Raw genomic sequence first — 15,726 nt, 5'->3', positions numbered from 1 at the left:
ACACTGTAAATGCTGCCCCCATTCTGTGTGTACTACCATCGCAGATTTGGGTTTGAATCTTGTTTCCACTTCGTCTTTGTATCCGGGCGGCAGTTGCTGAGAGCTGGCCCAGACACAGCGGCTGGAATGGCCTCATACTGTGGTGTAATTATTCTCTCATTCGATGCTCACCTCACTCTGTGGCCAGGGAACCCTATCAAGAATCAGCTGTCCCACCCAGTGAGTTAAAGCGCACGCCAGAAGTTCGAATTTCGAGCCAGCCAGGAGTCGAACCTGGAATCTCCTGATTCGTAGTCAGACGCGTTATCCATTGCGCCACTGGCCCAGCCGGGTGAATGCATTTTGCTATTCCTTGTTGAGCCTCTGTGGCGCATTCGGCGGGATTCATTCACATTGGGTTTCCTTTGAGAAGCTGAGCTCACACAGCAGGGAACCAATACGTTCCCGAGACAATCAAGACATTTTCTAAAAGCTTGTCTATGTGTGGATATTCACTTACTTCTATTGACTTATTCCAGTAGATTCAGGCAGCTCTCTGTATGTTTCATTTTATTCAGTTCAACAACATCAGACTGTGTAACCTCTCTTCCCCCTCCACCATCTGCTTCTTCCCCCTCCACCATCTGTATCCATCATCTTATTTTAATTCCTTGCATTGATATGTTTTACCCTCAGCATTGCCCCCCTCCCCCAGCCCATACCATCCTACTTGAGCAATCTGATCCCTGTCGCCAATTGTTCGCTGACACACTGCTTACTTTCTGCGATTAACACATTCTGATCTCTTGAGGCGCCACTATCAGCACCTTGATTAGCCTCATTTACATTCCCTTTTTCTTTCTGTCCGAGACATTTTCGTCATTTTCCACCTATTGCTGACCACTCTATCGAGGCCCAATAGGGCACGCCAACCCCGCCCCATCCACATTAGTCTGAAACTGACCCCATTTCCAGTTCTCCAGCTTTGACAAAGAGTCACCCAGGCCCGGAACGACCGCTGCCATCTCGCTCCACAGAGGCTGTCAGTCCTGCTGAGATTGTCCAGTATGTTCTGTTTTTGTTTCAGAATGAAGCATCCGCAGTAAGTTGCATTTGTCGTTCATTTAGACATGTTTGAGATGGTGAATAAGTATGTTTATCTGCATTTGTAAATGCATGAAATTCTGTTGTGGATGAACTAGCTCCGAATATCCAAAATAGGAAGGTCCTTTTCTTCTCATTGCCTGTCGAAAATTCAGTGCTTGTTACTTAATGTGGAATTTATTTCAGTGGCTCATGAGAGACTAAACCTCATAATCCTCGAACATACGAGATGGGGGAACAAAAGTACTTTGTGCAAACATTCCTCACACAACATGAGAAGCACTTGATGTTTCTACCCGGTATGGCCCCGGGGACCTTTCGCATGTTAGGGGAATGTGCTAACCACTACACTACAGAAACCGCTGGCGGTGCAGTAATCAATGGACTTGTGCAATGTTCAACCTCACTGTGTTGCTGCAGCTTCTCATGGTTCGTCTGAGAGGCCATGTCACTTATTACAAGAAGACAGCCGTTTCTTTAAAACCGATGTCTCAACTTATAAAACAATCAGGAATCGAACTTTACAGACCTGAAGATAAGTTATGTTTTGCTTGAAGTGGAAGTTAAATTGAGAAGGCAGGGCTTTCGAAAATAACCACAACCAGACGGGTGCATGCATTTTGCTATTTCTCGTTGATGAAGACCAGTTACGAGATTGCGGCAATAGTCAGCAACAGACTAAACTGGAAATACGAGATGTTTCTGCCCGGTTTCGAACCGGGGACCTTTCGCGTGTTAGGCGAATGTGATAACCACTACACTACAGAAACAGCTGGCAATCAACGGACGTGTACAATGTGCAACCTCACTGTGTTGCTGCAGATTCGCATGGTGAGGCTGAGAGGCTAGGCCACTTATTACAAGTCGACTGCTGTTTCTTTCAAAAACAGATGTTTCAACATATAAAACCACGAGATGTAGAAATTAGATTGAACTTAACATGATCTGCGTTAACTTCACAGGGACGTGACCCATCTAATCTACAGAGCCAAAGTGGAGAATTGAACTGACTGGAGAGCTGCATCTTAACGCTGACCTTCCGGACCTCGGCCTCCTGAAATGTTCCAAAGAAGCTCAACAAACACTCGAGGAACAGCAGCGCATCTTTCCACTGGGCTCAATACAGCTTTCACACTCATAGTGTGTGCAACCGTCTCACACTGTAAATGCTGCCCCCATTCTGTGTGTACTACCATCGCAGATTTGGGTTTGAGTCTTGTTTCCATTTCGTCTTTGTATCCGGGCGGTAGTTGCTGAGAGCTGGCACAGACACAGCGGCTGGAATGGCCTCATACTGTGGTGTAATTATTCTCTCATTCGATGCTCACCTCACTCTGTGGCCAGGGAACCCTAGGCCTTTTCTCATTTAATCTCTCCTGACTTGCACCCTGTCAGAGCGCTTTCCTGTTATTCTGTTTGCTCCCACCGGGATTTGACTTGGTTAAAACGTCCGACATTTCTAACCCGTCCCGGTTTTAATGAAAAGTGATGGTGAAAGACGAGCTGTGTTGTCCTGTCGACAAATGCCGCCTGACTCGCTGAGTTGTTCCAGTATCTTCCGCAGATGTCGGATCAACTTTCGATACGAGAATTGAAGACGTTCTGCTCACTTTGCTCTGCATCAAGAATCAGCTGTCCCACCCAGTGAGTTAAAGCGCACGCCAAAAGTTCGAATTTCGAGCCAGCCAGGAGTCGAACCTGGAATCTCCTGATTCGTAGTCAGACGCGTTATCCATTGCGCCACTGGCCCAGCCGGGTGAATGCATTTTGCTATTCCTTGTTGAGCCTCTGTGGCGCATTCGGCGGGATTCATTCACATTGGGTTTCCTTTGAGAAGCTGAGCTCACACAGCAGGGAACCAATACGTTCCCGAGACAATCAAGACATTTTCTAAAAGCTTGTCTATGTGTGGATATTCACTTACTTCTATTGACTTATTCCAGTAGATTCAGGCAGCTCTCTGTATGTTTCATTTTATTCAGTTCAACAACATCAGACTGTGTAACCTCTCTTCCCCCTCCACCATCTGCTTCTTCCCCCTCCACCATCTGTATCCATCATCTTATTTTAATTCCTTGCATTGATATGTTTTACCCTCAGCATTGCCCCCCTCCCCCAGCCCATACCATCCTACTTGAGCAATCTGATCCCTGTCGCCAATTGTTCGCTGACACACTGCTTACTTTCTGCGATTAACACATTCTGATCTCTTGAGGCGCCACTATCAGCACCTTGATTAGCCTCATTTACATTCCCTTTTTCTTTCTGTCCGAGACATTTTCGTCATTTTCCACCTATTGCTGACCACTCTATCGAGGCCCAATAGGGCACGCCAACCCCGCCCCATCCACATTAGTCTGAATCTGACCCCATTTCCAGTTCTCCAGCTTTGACAAAGAGTCACCCAGGCCCGGAACGACCGCTGCCATCTCGCTCCACAGAGGCTGTCAGTCCTGCTGAGATTGTCCAGTATGTTCTGTTTTTGTTTCAGAATGAAGCATCCGCAGTAAGTTGCATTTGTCGTTCATTTAGACATGTTTGAGATGGTGAATAAGTATGTTTATCTGCATTTGTAAATGCATGAAATTCTGTTGTGGATGAACTAGCTCCGAATATCCAAAATAGGAAGGTCCTTTTCTTCTCATTGCCTGTCGAAAATTCAGTGCTTGTTACTTAATGTGGAATTTATTTCAGTGGCTCATGAGAGACTAAACCTCATAATCCTCGAACATACGAGATGGGGGAACAAAAGTACTTTGTGCAAACATTCCTCACACAACATGAGAAGCACTTGATGTTTCTACCCGGTATGGCCCCGGGGACCTTTCGCATGTTAGGGGAATGTGCTAACCACTACACTACAGAAACCGCTGGCGGTGCAGTAATCAATGGACTTGTGCAATGTTCAACCTCACTGTGTTGCTGCAGCTTCTCATGGTTCGTCTGAGAGGCCATGTCACTTATTACAAGAAGACAGCCGTTTCTTTAAAACCGATGTCTCAACTTATAAAACAATCAGGAATCGAACTTTACAGACCTGAAGATAAGTTATGTTTTGCTTGAAGTGGAAGTTAAATTGAGAAGGCAGGGCTTTCGAAAATAACCACAACCAGACGGGTGCATGCATTTTGCTATTTCTCGTTGATGAAGACCAGTTACGAGATTGCGGCAATAGTCAGCAACAGACTAAACTGGAAATACGAGATGTTTCTGCCCGGTTTCGAACCGGGGACCTTTCGCGTGTTAGGCGAATGTGATAACCACTACACTACAGAAACAGCTGGCAATCAACGGACGTGTACAATGTGCAACCTCACTGTGTTGCTGCAGATTCGCATGGTGAGGCTGAGAGGCTAGGCCACTTATTACAAGTCGACTGCTGTTTCTTTCAAAAACAGATGTTTCAACATATAAAACCACGAGATGTAGAAATTAGATTGAACTTAACATGATCTGCGTTAACTTCACAGGGACGTGACCCATCTAATCTACAGAGCCAAAGTGGAGAATTGAACTGACTGGAGAGCTGCATCTTAACGCTGACCTTCCGGACCTCGGCCTCCTGAAATGTTCCAAAGAAGCTCAACAAACACTCGAGGAACAGCAGCGCATCTTTCCACTGGGCTCAATACAGCTTTCACACTCATAGTGTGTGCAACCGTCTCACACTGTAAATGCTGCCCCCATTCTGTGTGTACTACCATCGCAGATTTGGGTTTGAGTCTTGTTTCCATTTCGTCTTTGTATCCGGGCGGTAGTTGCTGAGAGCTGGCACAGACACAGCGGCTGGAATGGCCTCATACTGTGGTGTAATTATTCTCTCATTCGATGCTCACCTCACTCTGTGGCCAGGGAACCCTAGGCCTTTTCTCATTTAATCTCTCCTGACTTGCACCCTGTCAGAGCGCTTTCCTGTTATTCTGTTTGCTCCCACCGGGATTTGACTTGGTTAAAACGTCCGACATTTCTAACCCGTCCCGGTTTTAATGAAAAGTGATGGTGAAAGACGAGCTGTGTTGTCCTGTCGACAAATGCCGCCTGACTCGCTGAGTTGTTCCAGTATCTTCCGCAGATGTCGGATCAACTTTCGATACGAGAATTGAAGACGTTCTGCTCACTTTGCTCTGCATCAAGAATCAGCTGTCCCACCCAGTGAGTTAAAGCGCACGCCAAAAGTTCGAATTTCGAGCCAGCCAGGAGTCGAACCTGGAATCTTCTGATTCGTAGTCAGACGCGTTATCCATTGCGCCACTGGCCCAGCCGGGTGAATGCATTTTGCTATTCCTTGTTGAGCCTCTGTGGCGCATTCGGCGGGATTCATTCACATTGGGTTTCCTTTGAGAAGCTGAGCTCACACAGCAGGGAACCAATACGTTCCCGAGACAATCAAGACATTTTCTAAAAGCTTGTCTATGTGTGGATATTCACTTACTTCTATTGACTTATTCCAGTAGATTCAGGCAGCTCTCTGTATGTTTCATTTTATTCAGTTCAACAACATCAGACTGTGTAACCTCTCTTCCCCCTCCACCATCTGCTTCTTCCCCCTCCACCATCTGTATCCATCATCTTATTTTAATTCCTTGCATTGATATGTTTTACCCTCAGCATTGCCCCCCTCCCCCAGCCCATACCATCCTACTTGAGCAATCTGATCCCTGTCGCCAATTGTTCGCTGACACACTGCTTACTTTCTGCGATTAACACATTCTGATCTCTTGAGGCGCCACTATCAGCACCTTGATTAGCCTCATTTACATTCCCTTTTTCTTTCTGTCCGAGACATTTTCGTCATTTTCCACCTATTGCTGACCACTCTATCGAGGCCCAATAGGGCACGCCAACCCCGCCCCATCCACATTAGTCTGAATCTGACCCCATTTCCAGTTCTCCAGCTTTGACAAAGAGTCACCCAGGCCCGGAACGACCGCTGCCATCTCGCTCCACAGAGGCTGTCAGTCCTGCTGAGATTGTCCAGTATGTTCCGTTTTTGTTTCAGAATGAAGCATCCGCAGTAAGTTGCATTTGTCGTTCATTTAGACATGTTTGAGATGGTGAATAAGTATGTTTATCTGCATTTGTAAATGCATGAAATTCTGTTGTGGATGAACTAGCTCCGAATATCCAAAATAGGAAGGTCCTTTTCTTCTCATTGCCTGTCGAAAATTCAGTGCTTGTTACTTAATGTGGAATTTATTTCAGTGGCTCATGAGAGACTAAACCTCATAATCCTCGAACATACGAGATGGGGGAACAAAAGTACTTTGTGCAAACATTCCTCACACAACATGAGAAGCACTTGATGTTTCTACCCGGTATGGCCCCGGGGACCTTTCGCATGTTAGGGGAATGTGCTAACCACTACACTACAGAAACCGCTGGCGGTGCAGTAATCAATGGACTTGTGCAATGTTCAACCTCACTGTGTTGCTGCAGCTTCTCATGGTTCGTCTGAGAGGCCATGTCACTTATTACAAGAAGACAGCCGTTTCTTTAAAACCGATGTCTCAACTTATAAAACAATCAGGAATCGAACTTTACAGAACTGAAGATAAGTTATGTTTTGCTTGAAGTGGAAGTTAAACTGAGAAGGCAGGGCTTTCGAAAATAACCACAACCAGACGGGTGCATGCATTTTGCTATTTCTCGTTGATGAAGACCAGTTACGAGATTGCGGCAATAGTCAGCAACAGACTAAACTGGAAATACGAGATGTTTCTGCCCGGTTTCGAACCGGGGACTTTTCGCGTGTTAGGCGAATGTGATAACCACTACACTACAGAAACAGCTGGCAATCAACGGACGTGTACAATGTGCAACCTCACTGTGTTGCTGCAGATTCGCATGGTGAGGCTGAGAGGCTAGGCCACTTATTACAAGTCGACTGCTGTTTCTTTCAAAAACAGATGTTTCAACATATAAAACCACGAGATTAAGAAATTAGATCGAACTTAACATGATCTGCGTTAACTTCACAGGGACGTGACCCATCTAATCTACAGAGCCAAAGTGGAGAATTGAACTGACTGGAGAGCTGCATCTTAACGCTGACCTTCCGGACCTCGGCCTCCTGAAATGTTCCAAAGAAGCTCAACAAACACTCGAGGAACAGCAGCGCATCTTTCCACTGGGCTCAATACAGCTTTCACACTCATAGTGTGTGCAACCGTCTCACACTGTAAATGCTGCCCCCATTCTGTGTGTACTACCATCGCAGATTTGGGTTTGAATCTTGTTTCCACTTCGTCTTTGTATCCGGGCGGCAGTTGCTGAGAGCTGGCCCAGACACAGCGGCTGGAATGGCCTCATACTGTGGTGTAATTATTCTCTCATTCGATGCTCACCTCACTCTGTGGCCAGGGAACCCTAGGCCTTTTCTCATTTAATCTCTCCTGACTTGCACCCTGTCAGAGCGCTTTCCTGTTATTCTGTTTGCTCCCACCGGGATTTGACTTGGTTAAAACGTCCGACATTTCTAACCCGTCCCGGTTTTAATGAAAAGTGATGGTGAAAGACGAGCTGTGTTGTCCTGTCGACAAATGCCGCCTGACTCGCTGAGTTGTTCCAGTATCTTCCGCAGATGTCGGATCAACTTTCGATACGAGAATTGAAGACGTTCTGCTCACTTTGCTCTGCATCAAGAATCAGCTGTCCCACCCAGTGAGTTAAAGCGCACGCCAAAAGTTCGAATTTCGAGCCAGCCAGGAGTCGAACCTGGAATCTCCTGATTCGTAGTCAGACGCGTTATCCATTGCGCCACTGGCCCAGCCGGGTGAATGCATTTTGCTATTCCTTGTTGAGCCTCTGTGGCGCATTCGGCGGGATTCATTCACATTGGGTTTCCTTTGAGAAGCTGAGCTCACACAGCAGGGAACCAATACGTTCCCGAGACAATCAAGACATTTTCTAAAAGCTTGTCTATGTGTGGATATTCACTTACTTCTATTGACTTATTCCAGTAGATTCAGGCAGCTCTCTGTATGTTTCATTTTATTCAGTTCAACAACATCAGACTGTGTAACCTCTCTTCCCCCTCCACCATCTGCTTCTTCCCCCTCCACCATCTGTATCCATCATCTTATTTTAATTCCTTGCATTGATATGTTTTACCCTCAGCATTGCCCCCCTCCCCCAGCCCATACCATCCTACTTGAGCAATCTGATCCCTGTCGCCAATTGTTCGCTGACACACTGCTTACTTTCTGCGATTAACACATTCTGATCTCTTGAGGCGCCACTATCAGCACCTTGATTAGCCTCATTTACATTCCCTTTTTCTTTCTGTCCGAGACATTTTCGTCATTTTCCACCTATTGCTGACCACTCTATCGAGGCCCAATAGGGCACGCCAACCCCGCCCCATCCACATTAGTCTGAATCTGACCCCATTTCCAGTTCTCCAGCTTTGACAAAGAGTCACCCAGGCCCGGAACGACCGCTGCCATCTCGCTCCACAGAGGCTGTCAGTCCTGCTGAGATTGTCCAGTATGTTCCGTTTTTGTTTCAGAATGAAGCATCCGCAGTAAGTTGCATTTGTCGTTCATTTAGACATGTTTGAGATGGTGAATAAGTATGTTTATCTGCATTTGTAAATGCATGAAATTCTGTTGTGGATGAACTAGCTCCGAATATCCAAAATAGGAAGGTCCTTTTCTTCTCATTGCCTGTCGAAAATTCAGTGCTTGTTACTTAATGTGGAATTTATTTCAGTGGCTCATGAGAGACTAAACCTCATAATCCTCGAACATACGAGATGGGGGAACAAAAGTACTTTGTGCAAACATTCCTCACACAACATGAGAAGCACTTGATGTTTCTACCCGGTATGGCCCCGGGGACCTTTCGCATGTTAGGGGAATGTGCTAACCACTACACTACAGAAACCGCTGGCGGTGCAGTAATCAATGGACTTGTGCAATGTTCAACCTCACTGTGTTGCTGCAGCTTCTCATGGTTCGTCTGAGAGGCCATGTCACTTATTACAAGAAGACAGCCGTTTCTTTAAAACCGATGTCTCAACTTATAAAACAATCAGGAATCGAACTTTACAGAACTGAAGATAAGTTATGTTTTGCTTGAAGTGGAAGTTAAATTGAGAAGGCAGGGCTTTCGAAAATAACCACAACCAGACGGGTGCATGCATTTTGCTATTTCTCGTTGATGAAGACCAGTTACGAGATTGCGGCAATAGTCAGCAACAGACTAAACTGGAAATACGAGATGTTTCTGCCCGGTTTCGAACCGGGGACTTTTCGCGTGTTAGGCGAATGTGATAACCACTACACTACAGAAACAGCTGGCAATCAACGGACGTGTACAATGTGCAACCTCACTGTGTTGCTGCAGATTCGCATGGTGAGGCTGAGAGGCTAGGCCACTTATTACAAGTCGACTGCTGTTTCTTTCAAAAACAGATGTTTCAACATATAAAACCACGAGATGTAGAAATTAGATCGAACTTAACATGATCTGCGTTAACTTCACAGGGACGTGACCCATCTAATCTACAGAGCCAAAGTGGAGAATTGAACTGACTGGAGAGCTGCATCTTAACGCTGACCTTCCGGACCTCGGCCTCCTGAAATGTTCCAAAGAAGCTCAACAAACACTCGAGGAACAGCAGCGCATCTTTCCACTGGGCTCAATACAGCTTTCACACTCATAGTGTGTGCAACCGTCTCACACTGTAAATGCTGCCCCCATTCTGTGTGTACTACCATCGCAGATTTGGGTTTGAATCTTGTTTCCACTTCGTCTTTGTATCCGGGCGGCAGTTGCTGAGAGCTGGCGCAGACACAGCGGCTGGAATGGCCTCATACTGTGGTGTAATTATTCTCTCATTCGATGCTCACCTCACTCTGTGGCCAGGGAACCCTAGGCCTTTTCTCATTTAATCTCTCCTGACTTGCACCCTGTCAGAGCGCTTTCCTGTTATTCTGTTTGCTCCCACCGGGATTTGACTTGGTTAAAACGTCCGACATTTCTAACCCGTCCCGGTTTTAATGAAAAGTGATGGTGAAAGACGAGCTGTGTTGTCCTGTCGACAAATGCCGCCTGACTCGCTGAGTTGTTCCAGTATCTTCCGCAGATGTCGGATCAACTTTCGATACGAGAATTGAAGACGTTCTGCTCACTTTGCTCTGCATCAAGAATCAGCTGTCCCACCCAGTGAGTTAAAGCGCACGCCAAAAGTTCGAATTTCGAGCCAGCCAGGAGTCGAACCTGGAATCTCCTGAATCGTAGTCAGACGCGTTATCCATTGCGCCACTGGCCCAGCCGGGTGAATGCATTTTGCTATTCCTTGTTGAGCCTCTGTGGCGCATTCGGCGGGATTCATTCACATTGGGTTTCCTTTGAGAAGCTGAGCTCACACAGCAGGGAACCAATACGTTCCCGAGACAATCAAGACATTTTCTAAAAGCTTGTCTATGTGTGGATATTCACTTACTTCTATTGACTTATTCCAGTAGATTCAGGCAGCTCTCTGTATGTTTCATTTTATTCAGTTCAACAACATCAGACTGTGTAACCTCTCTTCCCCCTCCACCATCTGCTTCTTCCCCCTCCACCATCTGTATCCATCATCTTATTTTAATTCCTTGCATTGATATGTTTTACCCTCAGCATTGCCCCCCTCCCCCAGCCCATACCATCCTACTTGAGCAATCTGATCCCTGTCGCCAATTGTTCGCTGACACACTGCTTACTTTCTGCGATTAACACATTCTGATCTCTTGAGGCGCCACTATCAGCACCTTGATTAGCCTCATTTACATTCCCTTTTTCTTTCTGTCCGAGACATTTTCGTCATTTTCCACCTATTGCTGACCACTCTATCGAGGCCCAATAGGGCACGCCAACCCCGCCCCATCCACATTAGTCTGAATCTGACCCCATTTCCAGTTCTCCAGCTTTGACAAAGAGTCACCCAGGCCCGGAACGACCGCTGCCATCTCGCTCCACAGAGGCTGTCAGTCCTGCTGAGATTGTCCAGTATGTTCCGTTTTTGTTTCAGAATGAAGCATCCGCAGTAAGTTGCATTTGTCGTTCATTTAGACATGTTTGAGATGGTGAATAAGTATGTTTATCTGCATTTGTAAATGCATGAAATTCTGTTGTGGATGAACTAGCTCCGAATATCCAAAATAGGAAGGTCCTTTTCTTCTCATTGCCTGTCGAAAATTCAGTGCTTGTTACTTAATGTGGAATTTATTTCAGTGGCTCATGAGAGACTAAACCTCATAATCCTCGAACATACGAGATGGGGGAACAAAAGTACTTTGTGCAAACATTCCTCACACAACATGAGAAGCACTTGATGTTTCTACCCGGTATGGCCCCGGGGACCTTTCGCATGTTAGGGGAATGTGCCAACCACTACACTACAGAAACCGCTGGCGGTGCAGTAATCAATGGACTTGTGCAATGTTCAACCTCACTGTGTTGCTGCAGCTTCTCATGGTTCGTCTGAGAGGCCATGTCACTTATTACAAGAAGACAGCCGTTTCTTTAAAACCGATGTCTCAACTTATAAAACAATCAGGAATCGAACTTTACAGAACTGAAGATAAGTTATGTTTTGCTTGAAGTGGAAGTTAAATTGAGAAGGCAGGGCTTTCGAAAATAACCACAACCAGACGGGTGCATGCATTTTGCTATTTCTCGTTGATGAAGACCAGTTACGAGATTGCGGCAATAGTCAGCAACAGACTAAACTGGAAATACGAGATGTTTCTGCCCGGTTTCGAACCGGGGACTTTTCGCGTGTTAGGCGAATGTGATAACCACTACACTACAGAAACAGCTGGCAATCAACGGACGTGTACAATGTGCAACCTCACTGTGTTGCTGCAGATTCGCATGGTGAGGCTGAGAGGCTAGGCCACTTATTACAAGTCGACTGCTGTTTCTTTCAAAAACAGATGTTTCAACATATAAAACCACGAGATGTAGAAATTAGATCGAACTTAACATGATCTGCGTTAACTTCACAGGGACGTGACCCATCTAATCTACAGAGCCAAAGTGGAGAATTGAACTGACTGGAGAGCTGCATCTTAACGCTGACCTTCCGGACCTCGGCCTCCTGAAATGTTCCAAAGAAGCTCAACAAACACTCGAGGAACAGCAGCGCATCTTTCCACTGGGCTCAATACAGCTTTCACACTCATAGTGTGTGCAACCGTCTCACACTGTAAATGCTGCCCCCATTCTGTGTGTACTACCATCGCAGATTTGGGTTTGAATCTTGTTTCCACTTCGTCTTTGTATCCGGGCAGCAGTTGCTGAGAGCTGGCCCAGACACAGCGGCTGGAATGGCCTCATACTGTGGTGTAATTATTCTCTCATTCGATGCTCACCTCACTCTGTGGCCAGGGAACCCTAGGCCTTTTCTCATTTAATCTCTCCTGACTTGCACCCTGTCAGAGCGCTTTCCTGTTATTCTGTTTGCTCCCACCGGGATTTGACTTGGTTAAAACGTCCGACATTTCTAACCCGTCCCGGTTTTAATGAAAAGTGATGGTGAAAGACGAGCTGTGTTGTCCTGTCGACAAATGCCGCCTGACTCGCTGAGTTGTTCCAGTATCTTCCGCAGATGTCGGATCAACTTTCGATACGAGAATTGAAGACGTTCTGCTCACTTTGCTCTGCATCAAGAATCAGCTGTCCCACCCAGTGAGTTAAAGCGCACGCCAAAAGTTCGAATTTCGAGCCAGCCAGGAGTCGAACCTGGAATCTCCTGATTCGTAGTCAGACGCGTTATCCATTGCGCCACTGGCCCAGCCGGGTGAATGCATTTTGCTATTCCTTGTTGAGCCTCTGTGGCGCATTCGGCGGGATTCATTCACATTGGGTTTCCTTTGAGAAGCTGAGCTCACACAGCAGGGAACCAATACGTTCCCGAGACAATCAAGACATTTTCTAAAAGCTTGTCTATGTGTGGATATTCACTTACTTCTATTGACTTATTCCAGTAGATTCAGGCAGCTCTCTGTATGTTTCATTTTATTCAGTTCAACAACATCAGACTGTGTAACCTCTCTTCCCCCTCCACCATCTGCTTCTTCCCCCTCCACCATCTGTATCCATCATCTTATTTTAATTCCTTGCATTGATATGTTTTACCCTCAGCATTGCCCCCCTCCCCCAGCCCATACCATCCTACTTGAGCAATCTGATCCCTGTCGCCAATTGTTCGCTGACACACTGCTTACTTTCTGCGATTAACACATTCTGATCTCTTGAGGCGCCACTATCAGCACCTTGATTAGCCTCATTTACATTCCCTTTTTCTTTCTGTCCGAGACATTTTCGTCATTTTCCACCTATTGCTGACCACTCTATCGAGGCCCAATAGGGCACGCCAACCCCGCCCCATCCACATTAGTCTGAAACTGACCCCATTTCCAGTTCTCCAGCTTTGACAAAGAGTCACCCAGGCCCGGAACGACCGCTGCCATCTCGCTCCACAGAGGCTGTCAGTCCTGCTGAGATTGTCCAGTATGTTCTGTTTTTGTTTCAGAATGAAGCATCCGCAGTAAGTTGCATTTGTCGTTCATTTAGACATGTTTGAGATGGTGAATAAGTATGTTTATCTGCATTTGTAAATGCATGAAATTCTGTTGTGGATGAACTAGCTCCGAATATCCAAAATAGGAAGGTCCTTTTCTTCTCATTGCCTGTCGAAAATTCAGTGCTTGTTACTTAATGTGGAATTTATTTCAGTGGCTCATGAGAGACTAAACCTCATAATCCTCGAACATACGAGATGGGGGAACAAAAGTACTTTGTGCAAACATTCCTCACACAACATGAGAAGCACTTGATGTTTCTACCCGGTATGGCCCCGGGGACCTTTCGCATATTAGGGGAATGTGCTAACCACTACACTACAGAAACCGCTGGCGGTGCAGTAATCAATGGACTTGTGCAATGTTCAACCTCACTGTGTTGCTGCAGCTTCTCATGGTTCGTCTGAGAGGCCATGTCACTTATTACAAGAAGACAGCCGTTTCTTTAAAACCGATGTCTCAACTTATAAAACAATCAGGAATCGAACTTTACAGACCTGAAGATAAGTTATGTTTTGCTTGAAGTGGAAGTTAAATTGAGAAGGCAGGGCTTTCGAAAGTAACCACAACCAGACGGGTGCATGCATTTTGCTATTTCTCGTTGATGAAGACCAGTTACGAGATTGCGGCAATAGTCAGCAACAGACTAAACTGGAAATACGAGATGTTTCTGCCCGGTTTCGAACCGGGGACCTTTCGCGTGTTAGGCGAATGTGATAACCACTACACTACAGAAACAGCTGGCAATCAACGGACGTGTACAATGTGCAACCTCACTGTGTTGCTGCAGATTCGCATGGTGAGGCTGAGAGGCTAGGCCACTTATTACAAGTCGACTGCTGTTTCTTTCAAAAACAGATGTTTCAACATATAAAACCACGAGATGTAGAAATTAGATTGAACTTAACATGATCTGCGTTAACTTCACAGGGACGTGACCCATCTAATCTACAGAGCCAAAGTGGAGAATTGAACTGACTGGAGAGCTGCATCTTAACGCTGACCTTCCGGACCTCGGCCTCCTGAAATGTTCCAAAGAAGCTCAACAAACACTCGAGGAACAGCAGCGCATCTTTCCACTGGGCTCAATACAGCTTTCACACTCATAGTGTGTGCAACCGTCTCACACTGTAAATGCTGCCCCCATTCTGTGTGTACTACCATCGCAGATTTGGGTTTGAATCTTGTTTCCATTTCGTCTTTGTATCCGGGCGGTAGTTGCTGAGAGCTGGCACAGACACAGCGGCTGGAATGGCCTCATACTGTGGTGTAATTATTCTCTCATTCGATGCTCACCTCACTCTGTGGCCAGGGAACCCTAGGCCTTTTCTCATTTAATCTCTCCTGACTTGCACCCTGTCAGAGCGCTTTCCTGTTATTCTGTTTGCTCCCACCGGGATTTGACTTGGTTAAAACGTCCGACATTTCTAACCCGTCCCGGTTTTAATGAAAAGTGATGGTGAAAGACGAGCTGTGTTGTCCTGTCGACAAATGCCGCCTGACTCGCTGAGTTGTTCCAGTATCTTCCGCAGATGTCGGATCAACTTTCGATACGAGAATTGAAGACGTTCTGCTCACTTTGCGCTGCATCAAGAATCAGCTGTCCCACCCAGTGAGTTAAAGCGCACGCCAAAAGTTCGAATTTCGAGCCAGCCAGGAGTCGAACCTGGAATCTCCTGATTCGTAGTCAGACGCGTTATCCATTGCGCCACTGGCCCAGCCGGGTGAATGCATTTTGCTATTCCTTGTTGAGCCTCTGTGGCGCATTCGGCGGGATTCATTCACATTGGGTTTCCTTTGAGAAGCTGAGCTCACACAGCAGGGAACCAATACGTTCCCGAGACAATCAAGACATTTTCTAAAAGCTTGTCTATGTGTGGATATTCACTTACTTCTATTGACTTATTCCAGTAGATTCAGGCAGCTCTCTGTATGTTTCATTTTATTCAGTTCAACAACATCAGACTGTGTAACCTCTCTTCCCCCTCCACCATCTGCTTCTTCCCCCTCCACCATCTGTATCCATCATCTTATTTTAATTCCTTGCATTGATATGTTTTACCCTCAGCAT

The 15,726-nt window shown here is 46.1% G+C and overlaps 13 non-coding genes across 13 annotated transcripts; all 13 read right to left on the bottom strand.

Annotated features, from left to right (window-relative positions):
- Window positions 1-252: 252 nt before the first annotated feature.
- trnar-acg (transfer RNA arginine (anticodon ACG)) lies at window positions 253-325 on the bottom strand. The gene has a single exon. It is a non-coding gene; the product is annotated as a tRNA-Arg (tRNA).
- A 1,455-nt stretch (window positions 326-1,780) lies between these two features.
- On the bottom strand, window positions 1,781-1,853 carry trnav-aac (transfer RNA valine (anticodon AAC)). Its single transcript has one exon. It is a non-coding gene; the product is annotated as a tRNA-Val (tRNA).
- Window positions 1,854-2,760: 907 nt separating this feature from the next.
- On the bottom strand, window positions 2,761-2,833 carry trnar-acg (transfer RNA arginine (anticodon ACG)). The gene has a single exon. It is a non-coding gene; the product is annotated as a tRNA-Arg (tRNA).
- Window positions 2,834-4,288: 1,455 nt separating this feature from the next.
- On the bottom strand, window positions 4,289-4,361 carry trnav-aac (transfer RNA valine (anticodon AAC)). The gene has a single exon. It is a non-coding gene; the product is annotated as a tRNA-Val (tRNA).
- A 907-nt stretch (window positions 4,362-5,268) lies between these two features.
- On the bottom strand, window positions 5,269-5,341 carry trnar-acg (transfer RNA arginine (anticodon ACG)). The gene has a single exon. It is a non-coding gene; the product is annotated as a tRNA-Arg (tRNA).
- Window positions 5,342-6,796: 1,455 nt separating this feature from the next.
- Window positions 6,797-6,869, bottom strand: trnav-aac (transfer RNA valine (anticodon AAC)). The gene has a single exon. It is a non-coding gene; the product is annotated as a tRNA-Val (tRNA).
- Window positions 6,870-7,776: 907 nt separating this feature from the next.
- On the bottom strand, window positions 7,777-7,849 carry trnar-acg (transfer RNA arginine (anticodon ACG)). The gene has a single exon. It is a non-coding gene; the product is annotated as a tRNA-Arg (tRNA).
- Window positions 7,850-9,304: 1,455 nt separating this feature from the next.
- Window positions 9,305-9,377, bottom strand: trnav-aac (transfer RNA valine (anticodon AAC)). The gene has a single exon. It is a non-coding gene; the product is annotated as a tRNA-Val (tRNA).
- Window positions 9,378-10,284: 907 nt separating this feature from the next.
- On the bottom strand, window positions 10,285-10,357 carry trnar-acg (transfer RNA arginine (anticodon ACG)). Its single transcript has one exon. It is a non-coding gene; the product is annotated as a tRNA-Arg (tRNA).
- A 1,455-nt stretch (window positions 10,358-11,812) lies between these two features.
- Window positions 11,813-11,885, bottom strand: trnav-aac (transfer RNA valine (anticodon AAC)). The gene has a single exon. It is a non-coding gene; the product is annotated as a tRNA-Val (tRNA).
- Window positions 11,886-12,792: 907 nt separating this feature from the next.
- trnar-acg (transfer RNA arginine (anticodon ACG)) lies at window positions 12,793-12,865 on the bottom strand. Its single transcript has one exon. It is a non-coding gene; the product is annotated as a tRNA-Arg (tRNA).
- Window positions 12,866-14,320: 1,455 nt separating this feature from the next.
- trnav-aac (transfer RNA valine (anticodon AAC)) lies at window positions 14,321-14,393 on the bottom strand. The gene has a single exon. It is a non-coding gene; the product is annotated as a tRNA-Val (tRNA).
- Window positions 14,394-15,300: 907 nt separating this feature from the next.
- Window positions 15,301-15,373, bottom strand: trnar-acg (transfer RNA arginine (anticodon ACG)). The gene has a single exon. It is a non-coding gene; the product is annotated as a tRNA-Arg (tRNA).
- Between the last annotated feature and the right edge of the window lie 353 nt (window positions 15,374-15,726).

This window comes from Scyliorhinus torazame, chromosome 5, assembly GCF_047496885.1.
Source record: "Scyliorhinus torazame isolate Kashiwa2021f chromosome 5, sScyTor2.1, whole genome shotgun sequence".
NCBI classification, from domain to species: Eukaryota; Metazoa; Chordata; class Chondrichthyes; order Carcharhiniformes; family Scyliorhinidae; genus Scyliorhinus; species Scyliorhinus torazame.
This window is presented reverse-complemented; position numbering and strand designations above follow the sequence as displayed.